The sequence below is a fragment of the Diadema setosum genome, chromosome 20 (assembly GCF_964275005.1).
Source record: "Diadema setosum chromosome 20, eeDiaSeto1, whole genome shotgun sequence".
NCBI classification, from domain to species: Eukaryota; Metazoa; Echinodermata; class Echinoidea; order Diadematoida; family Diadematidae; genus Diadema; species Diadema setosum.
In genome coordinates this window covers 16239367-16248056 of record NC_092704.1, presented here as the reverse complement: position 1 = coordinate 16248056, position 8690 = coordinate 16239367, and positions in this window count along the sequence as shown.

Below are 8690 nucleotides of genomic sequence, written 5' to 3'. Positions count from 1 at the left end.
AGAGTGTAGAGCATGTTTTGCAGTCTACAGATTTGTGAATGGTTCACATCCTAAATGTGTGTTTGTATGTCTTAGTGATTACGTTGTGTATGGCCAGTATTAATGACGACCTGACTAAAATGTTCAGTGCTTCTTTTTTTTTTTCATATTTTTAAGAGGAGTAGTAATGAGAAGGCTAAACTTTAGTAATTGTTTATTCCTGTAAGTCTTGCAGGCCATATATGTCACATGCATTAAATGCAAGCTCACAAAGTTGTTATTTATATGTAATATTAATGGTAATTTCTTTTTCGATATGGATAAAGTTAGAAAAAGAATTAGGGCAAACAGTTGAAAGAACAATAAATTGTTCAGCTTTTTTGCATTTCTTAGAAAGCTGCAACGCCACACATGTCACAAGAAGATAAGAAACAGCAACACCCAAAAAAGTTTCAGACAAAATAAGCAGGATTTTTATTCCTCTATTTGTTTGTCTTTGTTTTGTTTTGTTTTTGTTGTTAAAAAGCCGACTTGCACGTCTGAATAGGATTACAAGAAAGGTGTCAGCATTTTCCTTTTCTAATGGGAATAGCTGAAATTTGCAAACCTTTGCATGTACATGGCTTCACTACACTTCGGTTCATGTGTACCCACAGCGTTATCTGTGAGCTGATGTGAAAGCATTTACGCCACTGTGTAATGAAGACGTGAATGGCCCACCCGTAATGTTTCAAGTCTGCCATATGCAATTGTACAGGAATGTGGTATACTAAAGACATAATATTTAAAATGGATCATCAGCGATTTGCCAAATTGAGAGAGATGAGAAAAAAGAATAATGTTGTATGCTGTTTGTAAACAGCAAATCACTAAGCAGGTCTTAAAGACGCTGTAGTGTGGGAATACCATGAAGTGGAAAGGCTGGCCCGGCTCGGTTATATTGGAGAATCCCCGAAACAAATTGTGTACAGCTTTATTGGTGATCTCTATCGAACACCTCCATTCCACAGAAATTTTTTCCTCATCTGTCACTCATCGGAAGCAAAGTTATTTGCTTCCAGTCACCAACTGAAGTGTATCGGATAGCAGTCTGACGAATCGGACTTGTGTTGGTCGACTATCAGGTCAGGGTCAGACATGTTATGATGATCTGATGGGGCTAGATCGTTTGTCCAATGAGGATCACCCGCGACATGTCTGACACTGACCTGATAGTCGACCAACACAAGTCAGATTCATCAGACTGCAATTGGATACTCTTCAGTGGGTGGCCAGAAGCAACAAACTTTGCTTCCAACGAGTGACCAATGAGAAGAATCTCTATGGAATTGGGGTACATGTATACACACAGTCAGAGAATCTTGACTTTAGTCAACCATTACTAATGAGCATATGCTTCATTGCTTGTATTCGCTGACTGGTGCTATTCATGGTTTTTGAAAGTACCTTTTGCAGTGAATGAATCAGGGTCCCGCCCATGAATCCCTATGCTACCACGTCTTTAACCCTGGAGAAGAGGCGGGAGTTAGAAGAGTGACAAGCACAGTACATAGTCTGCCTAACATGAAGCTTTGCTGTAGAATGCCAGCAGGTGAATGCTATTTATTTTCAAAATGTGCGCTTGGGTATTCAGAGAGGCTGGTCACACTACTTGTTCAGGGTGCGATTGACCTGCGATATGGCGTGTGTTTGAGAAACGAGACGGGAGTCATGGCAGCTGGTGTCACTACAAATAATTATCTTCACAGGCTGCACCTTTTCATGGCTTCCTTTATCCTATGTCTCTCGTAACATTTCATCTTTGTTTCAAAGAACAGCATATTTTTGTAGTGTGCATGGATGAGAGTGTATTCGTGTAGAAAGTGGGCTGTATGAGGTGTATGGACTATGCAAGGTCACTATGAGACCTCAGGAGACAGCAATATGGCCGTGAGGTCGTAGAAAGCAAAGCTTTCAGTGAGAGAAAGAATAATTGATTTTGATATGTACGTCTGTAAGTAATATAAGGAATATGTTGACAGAAGTAAAAGAAAAAAAGAATGAAGGAAAAAGAACGAGGACAAACATTGTAAACAAGATTAAGTAAAAAGTAAGAATGTACAAGAAAGGAAAGTAGAAAACCAAGGAGGAGGATGTTAGGATTATGTTTGACATGGAATGCAATTCCATCTTGTTTCATGTGTGCTTACTGTAGTGCCATTTTCAGAGTCCCTAAATTTGTACAATGGACCTTTACTACAGAGACTCCAACTCTCCCGTTTTCGACGGGAGATCTCCCGCCGAAAACCAATCTTTGCAAAATCTCCCGTTCCCCCGCTTGAGATTTGATTTCTCCCGCCCTGGCTCTGTGTCTCCCGGTGGAAAGGATTTCTTACTTATTGCTATCGTATGTTGAAAAAATAAGCCTTAGATAGCACCAAAGAACATCTAGAACCCTAGGAACTTCGCGCTTCACACACATCAACTTGGAGACTCCCGTTTGCTAGGGGTTTCGGGCGGGAGAATCTCCAGATCAGAAGGTGCTTGGGGTTGGAGTCTCTGTTACTATTATATTTGTCATTGCGGTGCATTAGACTCCGTGAAGGGGTATCATCTCGACCCCCCTACCAGTGGACCCAGCAAGTACTTGGGGGGGAGATTTCTGCAGATGTTATTGTCTTTTTCTTATTAAACTGGTAACCCTGAATTTTTCTGTGTACCTCATGTTGCAGAAGGATAGGATGGAAGTGGTTGCATGTATCAAATCTGAGAAAGTTACACAAAGTTGTCAATTTGAAAGAGAGACAAAAATGTTCGAGTCTTTTAAAATGTATTGCCAACTGGGGAATCAGATGTAAATGTAGCAGTAATTATAGAGGCTTTTAAAACTTCTGCAACCAGACCAGACAAACTATATGAACAACAGTGGGCTCAAATGAATGTGATTTTTTTTTTTTTTTTTTTTTTTTTTTTTAAGTTCTACTTGCCTGGATTGTAAGCCACTTTGTCCCATGTATCCATTTTTGTGTTTGACTTTACAGGACAGCTAAATAAAAAAACAGTGCATGCATTATCACTTGTCATCCTTGATCTGTGTCTACTCTTACAAAGGCTATTCAAACCTTACTTATGAGTCCAGTCATATAACTTGAAACAACTGATCAAACCTATACAACAGATGGGGAAGGGACTAAAGCCTTTTCAATTAAACAAGAAAAATTTCTAACTAGTTATTGCCATACTCAATAAGCAGTTGTATCTATTGATACATCTTTGAGTGCAACAATAACGCAAAAGAAATAATCCCCCAAATTTGTTCTAATTATAATAATCTTGTAGATACCTACTTGTATGCTGATGGACCACATCTTAATTCTTCCCAGTATTATATGCAAATCTAATGTTTGGATGACAGTGTGCCCTATTAATCAGAGCATTATCAAATCACCAGACTCCAGTAACAGGGAAACAGATGACCCTGTGTATCTACTTTCTCCTATTCACTCTTCTTTCATTCATTGTTCTCTGTTCTCAGAATGCTTAATTAATATGTCTTCCAGTAACCAAAGCAAAAAAGAAAGGCTTAGATTTTGTCACCAATTTTGAAATTCAATACGCCTTGTATTAGTGTTGGATCTTCACAATAATTTCCTCACAATATTCCTCTCATCTTGGGGATTGGTGTATAATTCCAAAGTAATTTGCTCTGTCTGGACATGCTAACTTGTCTTGAAAAAAAGAAGAAGAAATGTTTCATAAGTGGCATAATTTACTCAGCATGGTATGTACTCGTCAGTTGTTGAATCTTTCACAGACACACATCTGTTGACGTAGGAAAGAGGTAATGCTTGCTGTACATGTAATGCTCTGAGACATTAATTACTTTCCTGTCTTTTTCTCCTTATTTCTTTGGTGATGAACTTCAGGCAACAAATATATGAGATTATGCATATGAATTCAACCCATCTCTGTTTCGTTCTGTCAGATTGCTGAAAAGAACTTTCATTCTTTAGCTTTTGTGATGTACTGATGAAAGAGATGAAGCAAGCTTCAGTATAATGATGTGATGATTGTTAGAAAGCCACAAGGTATTTTTGTATTCATTTATTTACTGCATAATATATTATGCAGATGGTATGAAATCTTACTTCATGATGTGCATGTCGAGTAACACTCCAGTCCTAATACAAATACTGTGGGACGTAAAAATGAATGATAGGTTCATGTACATTGAGGTGCATGGGGCCAACTTCCTTCCATCATGAATAAGAAACACTGTTCTGTGGTTTACTGCATAGAATATTCGGTATTGAAAAGAATGCACAAGATAATCTGACAACAACCTAAGGAGGTGCAGACGTATAAGTACTGTTATACACTGAAGTGGTCATGGTAGCATACATTTTGTGGAAGATGGCTGTTTAGATTGGCGGAAATGCCACCTTGTGGTGTGTATTACTCACTCCCTTTTGGCGTTGGTAAATGACAGGAAAGTGTTTGTATGTATGCGATAGCTTTTGCGTGCTGGGGGAAAAAATGAAAAAGAATGTGAAGTTTGGAGAAAGAAAGTGTAGTGTATTGAGTGTTTAATGGTGAAATAGAAAGGAAAGGAATTTGCTACTTTGAATGAGTAGAGCATACTGAAGTAACAGGAAATTAATTTCATGAAAAATGAAATGTATATCTGACCCCCAGTTCACCACAACATGAACAGAAATATCTTGTGATGAATACTTGATACTTGCAGTGCTCACTAGATCTTTCATTTCTTTTATTCCTCTGATGTGCAGATCTAATTGAATTTATCAAGAGCACACAGAGTGCTGCTTTTCAATGCTGACACACTGCTAACATTAAACTGAAAGTAGATAGTCATGATATACAAGTAGTCCAGTGACACAAATTTTGTGTACTGATAGTTCGTGCATGTATGAGACTATGACCAAGAGTAGTGATTGAAGTTCGAAGTCTGGTAAAGAGAAACTTGGAATGTGTTTGAATATTTGTATTGTAGGAACATTATTTGTTGGCCCATGGCTATTTTAGAAATGCACCACATCATTCATAAGCTGACTACATTCTGTCAAGTGTCAGCAGTTTGACTGCCAATGTTGACAAGATTAGCAGAATGTTCTCCGGTTACGTTTTACCTCAAAGTGTTTTTGCTTGCAAGACCATGCCAGAAGTTTGATTGGTTTTGTGCTGATACAGACACAAAAAGGATTTTTATGTCTCTTGCTGCATAGTGATAGCAGAGGCAGTTTGGTATTTTGTTGCCTGTTGGTTGCCTATTGGTTGACCATCAGTTGTCTGTGAAGTGGGATGTGTCATTACAGCAGTGACGAGAACGAGGTGTACCATGTGTTACCAAGCATGAGCGATAAGAGTAGCCTACTGTATACACTATAATTTTCGCGTACATAAATTTTCGCGAATTGCCGCTGTCACACATTTTCGTGAGTGGTTAAATTCGCGATTGGGGGACCAGAGAAAATATGAAGTGGCAAAGAAAGTGTGAATTTTCAACTTACTAGCAAATAAGAATGATACTAGTTATACACTGCATGAAAAAAAAAAAACTTACCAAACTCTCCGAACTAGTAAGTTAGAATTCAACATTTTTGAAGTGGTTAAGTCCATCGCGCTAGATTTGTGACGAGTGGTCCCCTTGCGATAATGGATTGGCTCTCTACAGTATTCGTAAGTAGACGTGGACGTGCTATATGTACGTAAACAAGCTTAGCCAGTATGGTCTGTTCAGAAAGCTGTGACATGGTATACTAGTACTGAAATGTTCGTATCATCAAGGCAAGGGATTCATTTTGGAAGGTAATATTTTCGCGTGTTGTTAATTTCGCGAATAGCTCCCAACTCGCGAAATTCGTGAAAATAAAACCCCCACGAAATATATAGCGTATACAGTATATGGGGGGGGGGGTTTTGAAGTCAAAGTCCAAATATTCAATAGTTACAAAGAGCATTTCATTCAATTAGTTGAAACTTGGTGTGTGAAGTATGGATGTAATGTGCTCAGTTAGTATCTTCATATATTTGATGGCTGTAAGTGGTCATTGTCGAATCATCAGAAATTATGTGTCTCGCATTTTTTTCAATCTTTTTCATATAATTTAAGAAACGTGATGAAGTTTTATAAATTATGTAATTCCCTGTACATTGGCATTGATGCAAGCAGGGGCTGCTCATAACTATTCTTGTGTGCCTATAGTAGCCATGAACTGGCACACAGGGTCTTTTTTGTTGTTGGGGCGGGGTTTGGTTGACCCATGCATGGACAGGTAATTAGAAATGCAGTCACTGCTACTGGAGAACACATAAATTTGATACAGCACAGTAAAATAGGCAAAGTGTTGCAGTGACTGTAGCTACCTCTTTTTTTGTTGTTCCCTTGGCAGCCACCTCACCCTCTCCTACTCACATTTTCATTTCTGATGGGCAAATTACATGAACACTCCAGTAATTAGAACAAGATGTGAATGAATTACATAGATGAATTGTATACAGTAATAACAAACTATCACAAAAGTAGAACTTATGACTGCATATGAAATTGATATGTGTACATGTAATGCTCCCTCCAAACCCACCCCCACCCCCATTCCAAAATTATGGTAGTAGCATTGGATGTGTCAAAAAGTATATACACAGTCAGGTGATTCTTTGTCATATTTGTATGACATAATCTATGTCATCGAAAATCGTCTTGCCTATTTTTTCATAAGTATGATTTCCACTGTCAGTAATTCCCTCTGCATTTTCATGTTTCTTTTCAAATAATGGGTTTGTCTGTCCGCAGCCATCTGGTGTGCTGAAGAATAGAGGTGTGTATTTGTAGGTACAAAGAAGGAAATTAGTTGGAACAAGAATACAGAACACAAGAAAATATGAGTCTGTGAGTCCGTGTAGAGGATCTGGTCTATCACTTGACGCGTGTTGGCTCCCAAAACTGAACATTTTTGTACCTATTGCATATCTGTAGAGTGCCTCTGTAAAGATGTGAAGTACAGTAATCTGACAAAACATGGATGGTGAAATTGGTTTGGCTTTCATGCGACAGCTCCAACTTGTACTGATCTTGGGCATGTGAGTGATTTGTGTGTGTATGTAGAAGAAAGCACATTCAAAGCAGTGTTCAAGTACATTGACTGTAGCTCATGCATCATATGACATAATTAATGTCAAGGAAATTCTGCATGCTTCTGGTCCATAGTGAATTGGTATGCCCTCATCAGGATTTTCTTTTTTTAATGAATATTTATTGGCAAATGTTTCACGTAATTAGAGAATTTCATGTTTTGACCCCTTGAACTCTCAGCTCTCATGTCATTTGCATTGACAATTGCTTGTCTGATATTTAAATTGCTGTTAGCGTATGTAAAAGGGAAAATATGAAATTACTTTATCTGATGGAGAAATGTTTAAAGTGTCATTTAAAATTTCGAGTATTGAAGGAAAGCTGTATTTGTTTTTGTTTTGTTGTAGTCCGCACATTGAACTCAGTGTGATGAACTCCAAAGGTATGAGCAGCTTTGAAATATTGACGTATTTAATGTGCATGGACAAAGCGATTGTACAGGTACTTCCCCATCACGGCGTGTACAATGGTTGATAAACCTCCTGACATGTATGTATGTATGTAATATATGTAATACATACGAGTCTGCATGAAATACAGAAATCATACAAATCGGCTGTTCTGTTTGATTTTGTCGACTCGGTTCACTCCTTTTTTTTTGTGTACAATAAGTGGTGCTGTGAAGCATTTTGTGGTTACAACCCTCATTTCCATGGACACCACTTGCATCGTATGCAGTATGCAGATTGTGCAGATTTTGTGAAGATTAAAGGGGAATGAAACCCAAATAAATACTTGTGGATGGAGTGAATGCAGCATTGTACGTAGAACACGTCAACAAAGTTTGAGAAAGATTGGAGAATTTATGTTCAAAAGTTATGAATTTTTAAAGTTCAGTGTAGAAATTGCTGGATGAGAAGACTTACAGTTGCTGACGTCATGTATGGAAACAATACAAAAAAATATTCAGAGAATTCCACTAGATGTATTTGTGTGTGTGTGTGTGTGTGTGTGTGTGTGTGTGTGCATGTTTGAAAAGTACACTTTCCCTCAACTTGTTACTGACTTATGTTGCAGGTAATATTATTCCCCTTGCTTTGTGAAAGAAGTATAAAGTCGACGGATCTTTCATTGAGCTAGAAAAGTGAAAATACTGATTGTTCTTTGTATTGTCTTCATGTCGTTTTCCGTACGTGACGTCACAAAATGTTGTAGTCTTCTCATCCAGCGATGGCTACACCGAAACTTTAACAATTCATAACGTCTGAACAGATTTTCCAATTTTTCCCAAGCTTTGCTGTTGTGTACTACTAATAATGTTTCATTGGATCAATACATATTTATACATTATTTGGGATCCACGGTAACCCCGAAGTTCAAGGGGGATTCCCCAAGCCCGCAATAGAACTCTACCGACAGGTAAACAAGTAGTTGCCGACTAGATTGGGCAGGCTGAAGTACAAGTAACCATACATGTGCATACATTATGGAAGTCGTTAAATGGTTTAGCCTTTTATAAAAGCAGCTCGCAATGGCCTCGCACACAGCGATCGATCGGAGCGAGCTCGCACCTCGCTCCACTCACTGTAACTGCACGTCCACAAGTTCTTGCGAGCTGCCTTTGCAAAAGGCTATCAAT